This window comes from Peromyscus eremicus, chromosome X, assembly GCF_949786415.1.
Source record: "Peromyscus eremicus chromosome X, PerEre_H2_v1, whole genome shotgun sequence".
Taxonomy (NCBI): Eukaryota; Metazoa; Chordata; class Mammalia; order Rodentia; family Cricetidae; genus Peromyscus; species Peromyscus eremicus.
In genome coordinates, this window is record NC_081439.1 from 101,075,884 (window position 1) to 101,095,892 (window position 20,009).

At 40.6% G+C, this 20,009-nt stretch overlaps 1 pseudogene; it reads right to left on the bottom strand.

Annotated features, from left to right (window-relative positions):
• Window positions 1–1,640: 1,640 nt before the first annotated feature.
• Window positions 1,641–7,690, bottom strand: LOC131900180 (arylsulfatase K-like; annotated as a pseudogene).
• Between the last annotated feature and the right edge of the window lie 12,319 nt (window positions 7,691–20,009).

Sequence of the window (20,009 nt, forward strand, 5' to 3'; positions counted from 1 at the left end):
TTTCCTGCATGTCAAAATTTTCAGATCAGTATCAAAAGACAAACTTGAAAAAAATGTTATTTCCAGTGTTTTCAAACATACATTTCTTTGGTCATTGATCCACTGAAACTGGAGTTACAGACAGATGTGAGCCACCATGTAGATGCTGGGAATTGAACCCGAGTTCTCTGGAAAATTAGCCAGTGTTCTTTATCACTGAGCCATCTCTCCAATCCCCTCCCCTTTCCCCCCTAAAGCTAATACATAAAGCATACATGAAACAAAACACAAGGCTGACAACCAACAGAGAAATTGGCTATTAATAGAACCAGGAAGTGTGATTGTCTTAGTTAGGGTATCTACTGCTGTGAAAAGACACCTGACCATGGCAACTCTTATAAAGAAAACATTTAATTGGGGCTGGCTTACAGTTTCAGAAGTTTAGTCCATTATCATCATGGCAGGACATGACAGCATGCAGGCAGACATGGTGCTGGAGAAGGAGCTGAGAGTGGAGAAGGAGCTACATCTTGATCCCACAGGCAACAGGAAATGAACAGTCTCACTGGACGTGGCTTAAGCATATATGAGACCTCAATGCCTGCTCCCATAGTGACACACTTTCTCCAACAAAGCCACACCTGCTCCAACAAGGCCATACTTCCTAATAGTGTCACTCCCTTTAGGGGCCATTTTCTTTCAAACCACCACAGTCATCATAATGCAAATTCTAACAGCTACTGGATCTATGAAAAAAGTTCAATACTTACAATAAATAAAAGTAAAATATTTGCTATCAGGCTGATGAGAACACCAAGTATCCAAATTTCTTTAGAAGTAACTTGACAAAGTCTAGAGCAATTTTATTGATATTTTTGATTCAGCAATTTCACTTCTCAGTATCTACTGTTAATTGGAAATAAATAAACCAGAATGCAATATGCAAGAAGAAACAATATGGCATATTATCAATTGTGTGTGTGCTTATATGTGTGTGTAAAGAATATGTCCATTTGGTGGCAAATGCACAGCTTGTCCACAAAGAAAATCCGAACAAGGTGGTTTTAGTAGATGCCTTTTGGAAGGGGACCTGACTGGAAAAGGAAGGAGACTTTGCATCCTCTTTGTACCTTTTGAAGCTTTCCCTTCTGCAGATGCTATCTATTTTAAAAAAAGAAAAAAGGAATAATGAAATAAGCTACATCCAGGGTTTATGTTCCACTAAATAGTTCTAATATATCAAATACAACCAAATAGTCCCATCAAATACAAGTAAGTCGTGAAACATCATGATTCATAAACAATAGCCAGCAGCTATTAAAATGCTTCACATTCTATATTATCCAGAGAAACTTCCACTATTAAGCTGTCAGAGATCTGCAACAATAAAGTCTTAGTAGTAATCATTTTTGAAAATACGTCTAGTTCTGTAATCATCGGTCTTAAGATACAATGAATATTACACTACCTCGACCTACAGTCCCCCTTCTTTACCAACTGAGCTATCGATTGAAGCTTATAGTTTATATTTTTAAAAGTAAGTAAAATTAGCAATTACGAATGTTGTTTCTGTTTAATATGCATCAGCGTATTTATACATACTCCGAGAGCCACGTTTTATTATTGCCCACTGCTACTAGAGAATAGTGAGTTTTAAGCCACTAGTGGATTGTATTTTCATATTTCTTTGGTTCTTTTGGCCACTCTTGATGTCACCTAAGGTGCCATAACGTTTGAATAATTTTGTCCTACACTTTGTTTCCAGGTGATAACTGCTCTTTATTGTATTGGTGGACAGAAGCAGACACTTTGGGGTAGTTTATAATAGAATGAAGCTTCTGGTCCATAGAATAAGTAGTTTCTGGAAATTCTGTTGCAATATGTTAGTTCATCCACACCTGAGGAAAGATCAGGAAGTTGAGGTCCCACTGAAGCACCATCATAGTAGGCTATGGACTTCCACTGCCAGTTCACAACATGTTAGAAGCATTTGCATTGAATCCATAGAATTTGCGCAGACTCCAAGGCAGACAGAAGTTTTTGTATGTACGTTCTTTTGCAGATGGTTCTAACGACAAAAAGTATCCACTCCTGGCCTGAGGCAGAGGAATCCCAGTAATAATATCAAACATCAAACATAGTAGAGTGAATATCCCCAAGAGAAACCACGTTTAGTACTTGTAGGTTGGCCTTAATTCCTGGTCCCACCATCAAAAGTGGAACATGGGCACAAGCTTCATACATACTCATTTTATAAAACTGACAATGTTCCTCTACCATCTCCATATATATATATATATAAAACAATAGTTTTCATGAAGAAGAAAACTTGTGAAGAGGCAAAATAATTTCAGCTGCCATGGCATCTTTCTCAACACAGATAGTGTAACAAAAAATTCTAATGTTCTTAATTTCCTTTTCGGTAAACTTCCCAGTGAAGCTTTTTGTATAGGAAGAATAATAATCCACAGGGTGCATTTCTGACAAAGGCAAGCACTTTGGGATTTTAATGACACCACAAGCTACTTTTTCAAGCCAAGAAAGAGGTTGTGTGAAATGTTGAAGAGCCAAAATTTTCTCCTGAAGACGGTGAAGGGTAAGGGTGTGGTAAATTCAACCCCATGTAAAGGGCAAATGGTTTAGTGTAGTTAATTGCATCCTGTCTTAGCCAATTGACCACTTTGTAGGTATTCTGCCAGTTCCCTTCCATCATGCCCTTTTATTTTTATTGGAGATAAGATTAACTAACCAAAGGCCTGCCTTCTGATCTGAGCAAGACTGCAACGTCTCTTTTCCGTGCTTCCGCACACTCACTGATGGAGTGATGACCTGAAGTACAGTCTAGTTTCCCAAATGTATGTGTCTGATGGCCATGCTTCTCCATGACATCCATCCATGTTGTATAATTTGGATAGGGACTCTGTAGAGCCCACTCCACACTGCTGGGTGTGATGGGCAGCAGATAGGAGTTTGCATCGGTATTCAGAAAGGAGGTGCTGTGTACTTTCATGAAGTTGATGAAGGGAAGTTTTACTACGTGACTCCCTGGTTGAAATGTTAACATTCCATCAAAGAAGTCACTGGCAACCAGCGCCATGTTAGGTGTCTTGGCCACTCTCGTCCTCTGCTCCTGTGCCCTTGAACTGTTGCCCCAAGCACAAACGCTGGCAGCAACAGCATAGAAGACAGAGGTATCCAGAGGCAGTCACTGGGCCTGCCTCTTCTGAACTGCTGTTCAAGGGTGAGGAGCACTAGGACCCTGAACTTACAATTTAGTTTCCATATACTACAGTGGGGTTGAACTTGTCTCATTACAAAATGTGTCTTTTATGTTCTAGTAATTATTTTCTTAAAATGTACCTTGTTCTGCTTTCTTTAAAAAATATTTTATTTATTCTGTAATAATTTTATATATGTTGTGTAATATATTCTGCTCATAAACACCCCTATTTCCCTCTTTTATCTCACTCCCACTCTCTCTGGACCCCCCTTCTTCCCAGCATGTCCCTTTCCTATTTCCATGTTTTCCTAGCTTTCTTGTGGTTGCTTTTTGCATATCTTCTCCCTTTCTTTTACTTTTAATATATTTTATATTTTTGAATCTAAACTGTTTTTAAAGTAGCGTATATTGGATATGTCTTTTAATCCATTCTTGGAGCCTCTGCCTGTGAGATAGCTCATTTAATACCATCTATGTCATCGTTTTGGAGATAAGCCTGAAGTCCAAGCTGTCCTACTTTAGCCTCCCAAGTGCTGGGATTCCAGGCATGTGCCACCACGCCCAGCTTCAAGATCATTACTGGTATACTTGCATTTATGACCATCTGTTTCTTGTTTTCTATATGTATCATGTCTGTTTCCTTGGTTCCTTTATTATTCCTTTACTGATATTTTTATATTAAGTAGATTTTAAATGCAAATTTTAATTTTTAAAATTTATTTATACTTTTATTTTCTTAGTGCTACTATAGGCTTAGCATATATCAACTTTCAGATATTTATTAAATTGTTTACAGTGAAATATAGATGATAGTCCTATATTGAACAGTATCTCCTATGACTATGGATACAAAAATGTTATACTAACAAATATCTTTTTGTACAGTATGAAAAGGTTACATACTGTATGGTTCTAATTATATAACATTGTTGAAAAGGTAAAACTGGGTACTATAAAAATGTCAGTGCTTGCCAAGTGTTAGTAAAAAAGAATGAATGAACCATAGAATATAGAGGATTTGGAGAACTATGAAACTATTGTGAATGATGCTGTAATAATTGACATGTGTCATTATACATTTATCACACAGAGTAAATTCTAATGTAAACTATGGGCTTTGGGTGATAGGAATGTGGGCTCATCAGTTGGACTAAGTGCACTGCTCTGATGGAGGATATTGATAATGGGAGAAAATATGGAAGGAAGCAGGGAGTGTTTAAGAGTTATATTTATGCTCCATTTTGCTGTGACCCAAAACTGCTTTAAATAAAGCCAATTAAAATGTATTGCTATTAAGCCTGGAGGTGCAGCTCAGTAGCAGAACTTTGGCATGGTATGTGTGTGACCCTTAGTTTCATCCCCAGACTGTAAAGAAGATTGTTATGTGAGTTTCTTTCACATTTTTAAATGGATGAATGCCTGAGAAGTTACTGTAGCTACAGTGCTTTAAGGTTCTTTTCTTTTATTTTGACACAGAGTCTTTCTTTGTAGCCCTGGATGCCTGGAACTTGCTATTTAGACCAGGTTGGCCTTGAAATCATAGAGATCTGCCTGTCTCTACCTTCCAAATGCTGAGAGATTAAAGGCCTGCATCATCATGCCTGGCCAGGTTATTTTATTTTTATTTTTTTTCGTAGATGTTGGTAGTTCAATTTGGATCTAGCTATGTATACTGAGATGTCTCCATCTGAATTCAATGTGCTTTCCAAGCCTGTCTTTCTCCATCTAGAATCAAGTTAGGAAGTATTGATTTCCCAAATGCTCTTAATTCCAATCCCAACAAATGAACAGTAAGACTGAGTAAGCAGGCTAATATTGACAGTTGTGGCTTTCTTCCTTTTCCCTACCTGTAAAGGTCCCTTGGCTGCCATATTTGAAGACTCCTTCAGATCCTGATCTTGCTAAAGAGTCAGCTTCTCCCCTTGACCCCCAAACTTACAATAGCTGGAAGGTGAGTGCCCCTCTCCCACCCCTTGTTAGAAGTCAACGAGCACCTGCCTCCTACTCATCTCCCGGGATGAAGTGTGGAAGAAGTTTTGACATCACACTTGGAAAGTTTCCTGAAGCAGGATCAAAGGGATTAGACCAAGAAAGAAGACAAGCTAATGATTAAAGTGAGAGTTGGGGATACTGTTTCTTTGCTACTTACTATTCCTAGCAGTACTGTACTAGCATGTGATTGGCCCAATTTAACACTTGACTTTCTATCTGTGAAAACAGGGAAACCAATCTGTCTGGGCTCACAAATTACTTGGGGGAAAGTGTTTCTGTTGATACCATAAGGGTGACTGACCAAAGAAGTCTGGGAATTTTTATAAATAAAATAGCCATGATTCTGCTTGTAAACACCATGCCATTCCACAGCATCATTTCTTTTTTTTAGCCAGATTTTTTTTAAGGAACAGATTGTTTTTTTATCATTGAATAGATACAGGCTTGGGTGGGAATGGGAGGAGCAGAAGTTATAAGGATTTATAAGGTATACTTCTTGCCTTCAAAGCTCTTAAACTCTTAATTGAGAGAGAAAGCGTTCACTGGGGAGCATGGGTGGTAACGGACTAGTGAATAGCCTAGCAATTCATAGTGTATGGTCCTCTCTATCAGGAGGGAGGCTGAGATTTTATGAGAGGAAGTTTTGTGTGGCTAATAAACTGTGAAAAATGAGGACAGTAGCCAGACATGGTAGCATGTGCCTATAAAGCACATGAGAGGCTAAGGAAGAATGATTATGAGTTCAAGGCCAGCTTGGGCTACATAAAATCCATTTTTTAAAAAAACTGAGAGTACTGTATATGTTCCTTAAGAATGAAAGACAAAATATTTGATAATTCGTTTTCTCTTAAAGAATGGCTTTATCCCTTTGATATGTTGTTGCTTTCTCTTAACAAATGGCTCTACTATTACCAGATGTTACCACACAGGCCTGAAATCTCAGCACTTGGAAGAGGTAAAAGAATTACACATTTGAGGAGGCCAGCCTGAGATACACAGTGAGAGCCTGTCAAAGGAAGTAATGACAGAAGGGAGAAAGAGAAGGAAAGAAAGACAGACAGACAAATAGGGAAAGAATGGCTCTTCCAAAGCCTGCTTGGATCTGTTCTTTAAAGATATTAGCAGATTCTAGAAGCCTATTTCCTTGACCTTCATTTCTATCACCAGTGTTGCTGCCTGTGTTAGAAAGAAATCGGACTCCACTCCTTGGACAGCATGCTCCATCTCAGCTGCCCTACAAGTTTAGACTGACCTTTCATCTAGTTAAGGGCCAGGAGTGAAGTTTGACTCCATCAAGGAAAAGTGGTGAGAGATGTGACCCTGTATGGATGTGACCCTATATGGATGTGACCTTATATGGATGTGACCTTATATGGATGTGACCTTAGGCCTGGTGAGGCAGTCTTCTAGTCTAAATGTTCTGCTTTCCTGATGAACAGTACTTTCATGTGATTTCTTTATTTGTCCCCCAAACAAAAGAGCAAATATCAGGGGAGTGGTGATCACGTCTTTTCCATTCTCTATATCTAGTAGCACTATCTGGCATAACATGTTATATTAACCATTTAGTTTATGGATGGATGGGTTCATTACTTAACAAATTAATTAAACTAGACTTCCAGCAAATAAGTGAGGAAAGACAGTGAAAATAAACTGAGGTCTTTGTTGGGAGTCAGGGAATGACTACAAGAACAGAATGGGAAATGCAGACTAACAGAACCTTGTAGTAATTGTACTGAGAAAGTGAGGGTGGGGATAAAAACCAACCACTGTTGAGCATCCTCTGGGTGCCTAGTACTTTAACGTGTATGAATCATTTCATCTTCACAATTCCAGAGATGATTGCTATTATGATACACGCTTGAGACATGAGGAAGAATTGAGACTCAAGAGATTAACGAACTTGTTCATGCAAGCATCATGTGAACATCTTCCACTGGTTTTGTGTGCTTCTGAACTTCCTCTGAGAAGGCATACTGGTTGACATAGTTCCAGTACACCTTGTCATGCCTATGCGAATAGCTTTAGAAGATAAGCCTATCTCTGGAACAAGCAAAAGTCAGGTGTAGTTACTGGCCCTCACGAAAGATTTCTATTTATTAAGCTCAGTGCTGCTTTCCTGTAACACAACATTCAGTGTGTTCAGGCCAGACCGTGGTGGCGCACGCCTTTAATCCCAGCACTCAGGAGGCAGAGGCAGGCAGATCTCTGTGAGTTCAAGGTCATCCTGGTCTGCAGAGTGAGTTCCAGGACAGCCAACTACACAGAGAAACCCTGTCTTGAAAAACAAGTACAAAAAAATCCAGTGTGTTCAGGTATTTCCTCTTTGAGTAACTGAGATAGGACTTGGGGGAAGAGATATTAATCTAAGAAAATATTTATGTTCTAGCCAGTGCTGTTGCTGTGAGAAAGAGTCCCTTATCTCTCAGGATATTAAGTCAGGAGTTTCCTGTCTTCTGTCAGCATCTAGGAAAATGTGACAAATTACCTTGTTACCATGCGAGTCATATTAAAAAAAAATCTCAATATCTTCACAGCTCTTCTCTGTTGCAGATGAAATGTATAAGAATCACACCCAGAGCCCTTTAGCTCTGGAATTCACATACTTTCCCCAGGGTGGTGTTGCTTCGGGAGTTATTGGCATTGCATTTGATGGCATTCTACCCTGAGCTTTCCCTCGTATCTATGGGCCACTAGACCTGACCTCAGTTTTCAAGTTTGTGGAATGGATGGTCCATTGAAAACAAACAGAGCAAGTTTAAATTATCTGATTGGTTCTCCTCCTATATTCTAGGTTAGTGTGAATATCTTTTCTGTTTTCTTAACCATGCTCTTTTCCAGGACTATGGTTCTCATAAGAGTCAGGATTTCACCAGGCAAAGTTATATGAATGGAAAGAATCCCCAGAGGAGAAAACTGAAATACCTTAGACACTTCATAAATAAAGAGCTAGTTTTAGCTGTTTGAGGAATTCTGGCTAAATGCTACATTGAAAACAGTAGGCTTTGTTCATCTGTCCTGGGCCACCTGAGTGGTAGGATCCCAAGATTACATTTCCCCACTGATTTCTAACCCTTAGATTAGAAAGGAGTCGGGTAAAGGAGTTCCAGTAGCTATTTCTAATCTCAGGTGCCCCAAGCAGACCTATTGTTCATTTAGGTCTTTTCCGCTCATTGTTTACAGACTCTTTTTATGTCCAGTGACGTTGGGGTGGCAGACAATCTATTCTTTTTGTTCACTAGAGCTGGAAAAACAGCTGCCATCCTGGGGCTGGAGAGAGAGGAAACAGGAGGCCGTGGAGAAATGAGGCCATTTTCGTTTATCATGTTCCCAAAGGACTGTTCCACCAGAAGGCCTGATGATTTGTTTAGGATTTTCATCAAAATGATTGCATGCCACCCTCACAACAGCCTCTGAGGACACCGAGGCCTGAAGAGATTAAGTGACTGGGCCAACATTGCAGTGCAGTGACAACAGCCCTGTGCTAGGATTCCTTTCCCTACCTGGATGGTGGCAAGTTCCGAGGGGACTCCCAAGGAGGTAGAGGATAAGAGCCTCAGGACAAAGACACCGATTCTGACAGATTCTGGCCATGCTTTCCAGAAGTCAGAAACACAGGGACAAAGAGCAAGATAAATCACTTCTATACTGCACTAGAAAGATGGGGTAGAGGGAACATTTGGGTAGTTAAAGGACTGGAGTACTGCAAAAATGTGGGGATTAGAGAATTTCCCCTGACCTTCACGATTCTCTCCTCGAGCTCCTCCATCAGCTAGTACACTGCATCCAAAGAGGACAACTGAGTCATTGGGGACATGGATTCTCCACACTGGGCTTTAGAGGCTGAAGCCAGAGATGTGGGGAAAAGAAGTTCAGAAAGAGAATAAGGATTCCTCCACCTTAAACCAAGCACGAAAGGTAGACCCTTGGGTTACAAGCATCTACACCAGTGTTTCTCAACCTTCCTAATGCTGCGACCCTTTTACACAATTCCTCATTTTGTGGTGACCTCCAACCATAAAATTAATTTGTTGCTACATCATAACTGTATTTTTGCTACTGTTATGAATAATAATGTAAATATCTGTTTGTTGCTGGAGAATTTCTCTCCAGCTCCCGCCACCAAGTCCCGCCAGTCCCAGAGCCCACTTATAAAATAAACACACAGACTCTTACATTATTTAAACTGCTTGGCCATTAGCTCAGGCCTGTCATTGTCTAGCTCTTACTCTTATATTTAGCCCATTTCCATTAATCTATACATTGCCACTTGGCTTGTGGCTTACCGGTACTTTACATCTTCCTTGTCCTGATGGCGGCTGGCAGTGTCCCCCTGACTCAGCCTCCCACTTCCCAGAATTCTTTTCCTTGTCCCACCTATACTTCCTGCCTAGCCAATGGCCAATCAGTGATTTATTTACTGACCAATCAGCAACACACTTGACATACAGACCATCCTACAGCACTTCCCCTTTTCTTTTCTTAAAAAGGAAGGTTTTAACTTTAACATAGTAAAATTACATATAACAAAACAATTATCAAGCAAGAATTACAGTTACAATATTAAAGAAGAGATCCTATTTATCTTATATTTGTAAGTTTAAGGTTTTATATCTAACTTATCTTTTATTATAACTAAGGAAAATTGTAAGTATCTAGTCTTTAACCACATCAAAGACCTCAGAAGGATATAATACTGCCTGAGAAATGGGAGAAGGATATAAGCAACTTTTAGGAGTCTTGTAGGGTAGACAGAGACAGCTGGCAGCCTGGACAGTCATTCAAAGTTCTCTTGTAAAGTTGGGGCATCTGTCTTCAGCCCACAGGCCTAGAGTCTCTTATTCACTTTTCTCTGTGTCCTGTAGAATGTCTGGCAGTTTTCTCTGCAAAGCAGGAACCTGAAGGACCGTTTTGTCAAGCAAAGTTCAGTGGTCACCTTTCTATGGGTCCTGCATGTCCAGTTGATCAAGCAGTCCAGGCAAGAACAGTTTCTTGCCCAAATGGCTATTTTTGTCAAGGTGAAGATAAACTCCGTATGGAGTGTCTTCGATGCCCATCCTCCTCTCTGAAGTAAATCGGTGCTGTCAGGAGCAGACATGTCTCACTGTCCAAAAAGTCTAAATTTTTAAAACATTTTAAATGCCATATTCTGTAGGTCTTTGAAGTGTTTGAAGACTACCTATCTATCTGAAATATAACTATGTATACCTAGAAGACTTAACTAACATGGCTACAAATATGATTATCATAGATGACTAATTATTAATCTATTTTTTAATTATCCATTATAATTTTAAATGAGTTACATAAACATAATACCTCAAACAAGAATAGAAATATATATACAGTATAACAAAATTAAGTTTAAACTTGTATCAATAAACTAAAATCTATAGCAATGTAAAACATTTTAAACAAGTTGTTACTCTTTAAAAGTAGGTTCATTAATCTACCCTTTCATCCTATCATATCTAAACTATCCCCCTTTTTGTTTTAGAAAGAGATTGTATTTATAATCAACCTGATTTAAATAAAAATATTGTTTTTTCTCTGTCCCACACCAGAGGGCTCTTCTGATTTGGGACAGAAGAATCTCTTAACCATTTTTTTTTTGAGCAATATGTCTGGGTTTAGAGGGGGAGTGAGCCAATTCCATCTCTAAAGCCAGCTTGGTATATTTGGGAATTTGGGCGTAGCTTCTCTTACTACTTCCTGCTGGAGGGGGGCGCTGTATCTTATGGAGACAGAAAGAAAATTTTAGGATCATGGAGTAGTCCGTGAGGCTGTATATCTGAGCCAGTTGACTTGAAACCATTCTGGATGTTGAATCATCTGGGCCATGGTGTCATTGGAGACCTTTCAGGGGGTCTTGGCTGGTCAAACCTGATGTATCTTAATCTGGAACAAATCCATAGTCTCTGGCTTTCTGTGGAAACAAAAGAGACTCTTTTCCAAAGCAACATATCCTTATATCCAAATTTTGAAGTCAAGATATCTTTAAAATATGCATATTGGTTTAACTCAGCTTCCTTTACAATCAAATATCTCTCTGCAGTTAAGAATCCCAAAGACAACACAATCCAGATTCTCTGTGTAATATTCATCTTTACGTGGCTTATTTTTATACTACCTTTACTGTCTCTTTAAAGACTTTATTTTTTAAAACTATGTATTTGTTTCTATAACTCTATATATCACCTTTTTCTCTCTCTTTCAAGCCTACGTATCTTTTACACACATTGTAAACTATTACATCTGAATCTGTCTTATTGTGAATCTATTGCCTTAAACTGCAGCAGCTGTGGCTGCTGGCTCCGCCCACTTTAGCTTCCCAACATGGCGGTAGTCCGCTTTCCGCCAGCTCTGGGAGCCGTAACTCTCAGAAATAGTGGGTCTATGCTTTTACCAAAGTAGCGTGTAGCCCAGAAACCTCTTTTTTTGTTTTGTACTAGCAAAGGCTAAATTCACCACACAGTTTAATGTGCTACTTGCAGAGGCCTCATTCCCACCATACTGCAGGTCGAGAGCGCACGCTAGGAACCCGCCAGTAGCTCAAACCGGCAGCTGCCGCTTATTTGAGAGAGACAATTAGGAAGCTGTTTTTAGGTCCGTTTTAGAATCTTTTTTTTAAGTTTTTAGGTGGAAACTCTTGCCACCACGTTGGACGCCATTTGTTGCTGGAGAATTTCTCTCCAGCTCCCGCCACCAAGTCCCGCCAGTCCCAGAGCCCACTTATAAAATAAACACACAGACTCTTACATTATTTAAACTGCTTGGCCATTAGCTCAGGCCTGTCATTGTCTAGCTCTTACTCTTATATTTAGCCCATTTCCATTAATCTATACATTGCCACTTGGCTTGTGGCTTACCGGTACTTTACATCTTCCTTGTCCTGATGGCGGCTGGCAGTGTCCCCCTGACTCAGCCTCCCACTTCCCAGAATTCTTTTCCTTGTCCCACCTATACTTCCTGCCTAGCCAATGGCCAATCAGTGATTTATTTACTGACCAATCAGCAACACACTTGACATACAGACCATCCCACAGCATCTGTTATGCAGGATATCTAATATGCGACCCCTATGAAAGGGTTGATTGACCCCTCCAAAGGGTTGCGACCCACAGGTTAAGAACAGCTGATCTGCACAGTAAGGAGGGTCTTGAGCAAGTTGACTCCAGGTTCATTTTCTTGATTTGTGTGCCTGCTTGAAGATGCAAGAGAAAGTAAAATATCTTATTTCTGGCCTGCCAACTCCTCTGGTGGGCAGTAATATGCCATGGAAATACCTTTTGATTATGGTCTGAGAATTAAGAATTCTGTAAGGGCAGGGCATTTAGCTCTATGGTAGATAAATCCAATTCCCCAGGTTTGGTACACACACACACACACACACACACACACACACACACACACACAGAGAGAGAGAGAGGGAGAGAGAGAGAGAGAGAGAGAGAGAGAGAGAGAGAGAGAGAGAGAGAGAGAGAGCAGCACAAAAGTACAAAAACAACAGGGAACTAGGAATTCTTTAAGGCCTGGAATGTCATCAAGGGTGCATTAATTTAATACTTCCATCATAGATAACAGAGGTTCTCTTAGGATACCACAAGAAAAAATGGTTATGGGGAGCATGCACATATCTTAGGAAGCTACCAGAGATCCCAAACTATATCTAAGCAGCATATGTAGGTGTCAGGCAAGTACTCTACCAACTGAGATATACTCCCAACCCCTCTTTTCTCATATGTAATTTTTGTGCTTCCCTCTTATTTTTCTGTTCTCACTACTGACTAGAAAAACTCACAGTAGATAGAAATAATTCCACAGGATATTACTCTTGTTCTCTCAGCTTGCTGCTATCTGTCCAATTAGGTAGGGTCTTCTGTGTACCTTTATCTGTTATCAAATTGTGTGGCTCATTCATGACATAGCCAAATTCTATAGCCAAATATATGTGTGTGTATATTTCCTGTATGTGTCTATAACAGAAAGCATATATGCAAATGTTGTCATGTTAACAATTTATAGATAAAGGGCATGCTGGTGTTTATCGCCATTTGCTTTGGGTTTTCTTTGTTGTTGTGTTTTTCTGTTGTTGTTATTTTGTTGTTGTTTCCCAAGAAAAGGTTTCTCTGTGTAACAGCCCTGTCTGTCCTGGAACTCACTCTTCCTATCTCTAGGAAGTTCCTCCCCCCCCCCCTGCCGTTTTATGTTCAGTGGGGAAAAGTCTGTTCTATCCATAGAGACTAACTAAGATCATATATACATGCCTTCATGAAGCATTTTTTGATTGCATGTCTCCTTAACTCCAAAACTCTTAAGTTAAGAGAGGTGAAGGATACTAGGAGTATATAAAGTGGAATATAGGTATCTATTGGGATATGAGAAGGTGCATATTAAATGAAGGGGGGAGTTAACATTTAGCCCTAAATTTTTAGTTGGAAAAATATTACAAAGTGATAATAACCTTGATAAATACCAACATACCCTTCACATGTAAATTGATAACATCTGATATGTGCGTATATGCATTCTCTTATAAACATCTGTAGATAATATATACATGCATGTATTTGGCTGCAGCATTAGAAATGAAATTACAATCATACCACTTCACAATTAAATACTCCTATTATCTTCTAAGAATAAGAGGATTCTCTCCTCTTTCATATCCAAATATGATAACTATTTTAATAGAATAGAATAACATCAAATCAATGTTCTAAAATTGCCTCCAAAATATCCTAGTGGTTTGTGTTTTATAGGATTCAATCAAGAACTACAGGTTTCATTTTGTTGTCTTTTTAAGACTTCTTTTATCTGGATTCTCAAAGAGTACTTCTGGTTTTTTCCCCTTTTATTAATACTAATACTTTTGGAGAGTCCAGAAAAAGTGTCTCATAAACCATCTGAATTTTTTTTGATGTTTTCCTCATGACCACATTCAGATTGAATATTTGGGGCCAGTATCTCACAGAATTAATATTATTTGATATCCTGCTTCTGCTGGTTCATTTTATGTCAACTTGACACAGGCTAGAGTCATCTGAAAGGAGGAAGCCTCAATTAAGTAAATGCTTCCATAAGATTGAGTATAGAGCATTTTTCTTAATTAGTGATTGATGGGGGAGCACCCAGCCAGTTGTGGGTGGTGCCATGCCTGGTTTAGTGGTCCTGGGTTCTATAATAAAGCAGGTTGAGCAAGCCATGGGGAGCAAGCCAGCAAGCCAGTAAGCAGCACCCCTCCATGGCCTCTGCATCAGCTCCTGCCACCAGGTTCCTGCCCTGTTTGAGTTCTTGTCCTAACTTCCTTTGATGATGAGCAGCAATGTGGAAGTGTAAGCCAAATAAACCCTTTCCTCCCCAACTAGCTTTTGATCATGGTGTTTCATGTCAGCAATAGTAATCCTAACTGGGACACAACTACATCAGTTAGAGATTCATATGTTATTAACAATGACCCTATTATTAGCTGCAGTAAATTTGATGATTCAGCTAAGATGTATGTTTTCTGAAATTCTTCACTGTAATGTTGCATTTTTTCTTTGAAAATAATAAGTAATCTGTGAAGTAATACTTAGAGACTGAAATGACTATCAGGTTTGCCCTGAAAAAAATTCACCAGTAGTTTTAGAATCTATAGATTCAATGGCTGTATTGATAAAAACAGAAAAGAACCCTAAGAAATCACATGTTCTTTGAGGTAGTTACCAACTGCAGCCACACAAGATATGATATTATGGCACCCCCTTTTCGTTGCAGCACTTGAGAGGCAGAGGCAGGCAGGTCTCTATGAGTTGTAGGCCAGCCTGGTCTATGAAGAGAGTTCCAGGACAGCCAGAGCTACATAAGACTTCACTAAAAGATATAATAGTGAACCAAGCCAGGCACTTTATTTAAGTTAAATCATTTATCTCTATACCAATCTAATGGTCGCACACCTAGGAAAACTGAAAGTCAGAGAGGTGAAGGTGAGAGTTATTATGAGCAGAAATGAGGCTGGGGAGGTGGCACAATGTGTAAGAGTGTTTGCTCTGCAAGCATGAGAACCTAAGTTCAAATCCCCAGCACCCACTTCACAATCTTGGCATGGCTGCAACTCCAGCATTGAGGCAGCCTAGCCAAACCTCCAACTCAGTGAGAAGCCCTGCCTCAAGGCAATAGGCACACAGCAATAGAGGAGGCCTCTATGTCCTTGTGCATGGGCATGCACACTCACATTCTTGGGTGAATATAATACCTCTCTCTCTTTCTCTCTCCCCCTCTCCCTCTCTCCCTCTCTCTCTCACACACATACACACAGATGCGCGCACACACACACATACAGAGAGAGAGAGAGAGAGAGAGAGAGAGAGAGAGAGAGAGAGAGAGAGAGGCAGGGGGGGGAGAGAACAGAGGCGGGAATGGAGTAAGAGGGAGATGGAAGAAACTGTTCAGGCATAGTGGCACTTGCCAATAATCTTAGCACTCAAGAGATAGAGGCAGGAGGATCATGAGTTGCAGGTTAGCCTCAGCTACCTAGTAAGCCCCTCTCCAAAAGGATAAAAATTGTAGCTTAGAGGTAGAGCACTTTATAGCATACATAATGCCCTGGATTTGATACCAGCACTGCAAAAAATAAAAATGGATACTAGATTAAAACCCAGTTTCAATTCTAGGATCCATGTTTACATAGTACAGTATACTCTTTAATAAATAATTCCACCTGGCTTGAGAAAACTCTTGGCAGTTTCTTTTAAAGAGTTCCAGATTTGCAACATTCCTGAGAGTGAGAAAGCAGGGACACTGAGCTTTTGGGGGAGGGGAGGGCTTGGCAGATGATGCCATTGAGAAATCAATTGGCATTCCTGTGGTCTTACAGCAAATGAATAAATGAACACCGATGCTGATGGGGAGACCTTTAGATCTTGCTCAGGAGTTTGACTTTGATTTAAGAGGCTGCTGGGAGCCCCCCTTTGATTTCTGACGATGGCTTGCTGAATCTAGAATGAGTTCATATTGGATGGATGGCACTGCCCTCGATGTGATAAAAATGCAGCTGTTTGATCATAAACAGGTTTGCAGGATTTCATTGGAAAGCCCAGTGTTTTCTAACCACCCCTTCTATGTTTGGCATGTCTGATTGGCTCTCCTTCAGCTCACAGCTCTCTCTCCTGCCTGTTGCAGGGGAAATTCTCCTCTTAAGATATAACTACTTCAAGGCGATCTCTCACACTCACCCTCCACCGTCCATCCTCTGTGCAATGTGTGCAAAATGAGTGCAGTCCATGGTTTCCCTCTTTGTGTACCAATTTTTGTTTGAGAATGCAAAGAAAAGGAGGCAGTAAAACACACACAACTCATATACATGCATATACACATGCATACATATGTACACACAAAGACACTAACATACATATACACCAGCACACACATCAACACAAATATATACAAACTCACACACATATATACACAAATGAGCAACAGCACATCCATACACACAAATATGTAGCAACACATGCACATAAACACACAAATGCACACAAACACACATATAACCAATGCATGCATGCACACACACAAATGTATGCAAACACAAACACACATGCACACATAAATATACAGCAACACACATACATACAGAGGCACACACAAATACATACATATATACCAACATACACATATACACACACACCAATAATCCAAAGACTCTTTTCTGCTCAAAAGGGTCATTTGTAATGTGGGGCTTCCTTGAACATTTAATTTGAGGGCACCCATTTCTTAGGGATAGAGGTGTCAGGAAAGCATGTCTGCACCTGTTGCGAAGTTCTCACTTACTGCTGGACACAGACACAGACACACACATATAGAATATCATCCCAATTTTAGCATATGTACTCTTGAATAAAGTGCATGTGCATATAAAGTATCATCCAAGTTTAGCATATGTCCTAATAAAGCAGCCAGCATTAGATATGGACACAGCACATTTCAAGCTTAGGAAAGTACTAAGAGGTCATGCAACAAAGCTCTCCTTCCTACTCCTCAGTCCTGACAGTGAATGCTTAGGACACCTCTGTCCTATGACACCAACGTTTGAGCAGCTCCAATGACAAGTTGCTTACTAACCTGCAGAGGGAACTGATCTCTCCGACTAGATTTGTTTAACAAAAATCTTCCAAAACTAAAATCTGTTACCCCTGTAGTTTTTTGCCTTTAGGGGCGACTGCTTTCCTTTGGAGTCACTCAGAACAAGGGATGTGCTTTCCCACATAGAAACTTAAACTTCTGGCATCAGTTCCCAGCAGGGACTCTGAAATGATTTCTTCCCTGTGTGTTTCTGAAGCCCATTTTCACAGTCAGTGCGGCCCCACCTATATTGCACAACTCCACCTTGCTCATCAAGCAAGCAAAAGTTGCCGGAAGGCTGGACCACTATGGGTCCACTGCAGCGCCATCATTCTGCTTGCCAAAATCCATTTGAGGCAGCAGGTAAGTACGCAGTTATGGAGGCACATTGGGTTTCTGAGAGGTACCAGCCTAGCTAAGGCAGAAATAGGCTCTAACTTAATAATCTGCTCATCACACACAGTAAGAGACACCCTGACTTATTCAAAGGCACCGTGGGTGGTGCAGAGGATGAATAAGCATGATTCACTGCCACTCTGGCACCCGGGGCACGAAGAATAATAAAACCCAAAGAATTGTAGCCGCCTGAGTAGTAAATTAAGAGATCCAGGGCTCAGCTAGACTCTAGACATCAATGTTACCATGGCAATAAAGGGCCCCAGCGTTCAGCAGCTATTACAGAGCAGGCATCTAATAGGCTAGTCTATGTCACAGCCAAAGCCCAAGGGGCTAGCAAAGAAGACCAATTAGCATATCCATTCATTATGGGCCTCTGCACACTTCTTTTCTTAATTCCAATTAGTTGTTTGTTTGAACCAACATCTCTCGTCTGTATTATACTCATTAGTGCCTTTTAGCCAGTAGAAATAGGATTGAATTTCCACAAGGACTTCACAATTTCCCAAGCCTTCATTTTTTTCCCCTGGGGGTCTAGTCTTATATAGTCACAAACCCATGGCCTTCAGTCCCTCGAAATGAAAGCATCTCTTACTTTACAACTGTACTCGACAGATGGAAACTGCTTTGGAATGTGATGTGCTAAGGGATTTTCCTGGAACCCAGTGAAATAGGGATCTGGGGCCATAATCTGGACCATTTAGGTCAAGGAAACCCTCTGATCTTAGCCAGTGAGCCTGCTGGCTTTGCCTACTGGCCGTTTCTCAGAGGCTAGCTGTTCAGGAGGGGGGTGAACACTGGACACCAGAAACTAGGCTGACACCATCAAAGTCAGGCCGTAACTATTCCAGTCTGAAGTACTGCCCTTCAAGGTCTGGCCTGAGGCCTGCCTATTCTGGAAACCCTCCCTTGACCATAGCAGCCTCAAGTGAATTCTCCCTCTTCCTTTCACTTCAAGAAGGACACCCTTTGTTAGGAAGTGTTTATGGGCAGCCTCAGGCCCTAATTTGGCCTATCACTTCCTTGCTCAAGTGACTTATCCGGTGAGTCCACAGGTGACTAATGCTAAGAGAAACAAGGAATTCTAGAGCATGCTCCACAGTGCCTGGGTGACTAACACCAAGCAACTCTTAAGCTCCACTGCCCTGCCCTCATCCTACTCCTCACCCCTAGTCTGAGGATCTAGCTACTCTCTGGACAGAGAAGGTTCACAGCTGATCTTTGATGACTCTGACACACACTGCCCACTCACACACAAACACACACCTACATGGAAATGGTCCACAAGAACATTTTAGCTTACGTCACATGGTAATGTCAAAAATTCTCTAAACTGCTCTTTCATCTCTTCCTTCTATTAGCAGCAGAAAAACAATCTAGAAGACTGTTTCTGTTCCCAATTGTCAGTTGTCAATGGCCATAGAATTTTACCAGAGCGGGGGGGGGGGGGGGGGAGCAGCTGTTAATACTTTGTCCAAGGAATAGGCATGAAGTTTTAGAGACTTGAATAATTTGTCTTTGAATGTGTAGTCATATTCAAGGCCTCTTTTTATTCCTCCTCCATTGCCTTTGCAGCCACTGTTCTACTGATCAGTTCTGGCTCCACTCTGCTGCACAGTTAAGCATGTTGTCTTTTTGTTTCATTGACAGAAATGGTTTCTTACTATTTCTTTGTATGGGTGTTTTTGCCTGCATGTATATCTGTACACCATATCCATGCTGTGCTTGTGGAGGCCAGAGATGGTGTTCAATCCCCTGGGATTAGAGTTACAGATGCTTTTGAGCTACCACATGGGTGCTGGGAACTGAACCCGGGTCCTCTGGAAGAGCAGCCAGTGCTCTTAACTGCTGAACCATCCCTCCAACTCTGACAACTTCTCTTTTAACTAGAGCCGAGCGTGAACACATTCAGATTTTTTTGTTTTTGACATCCTACAGGACTTGGGGTCCCTCCACCGACCCACCCAGCAGTTGGCACTACAGAAGCCAGTCTGGACTGTAGTTGAAATACATTGCAAATACACCGAGTACGTATTAAGCTAATTGGAATAAAAGATTCTGGAGAATGCAGTATTTTGTTACTTGAATTCTTGTCACTTCAAATCTTCTGTCTCCCTACTCTTGATTTTTGAAATGTAATTAAAATGATCATATTCTCTTTTGTTAAGTATTTTATTCTGTATGTGTGCTGGTGCACAAGTGAGTGTAGGCATCCATGGAGGCCAGAAGAGGGCATCACTTTATCTAGAGCTGGAGTGAAAGGTCATTGTGAGCCACCTGACGTGGATTCTGGGAATTGAACTCAGGTCCTCTGCAA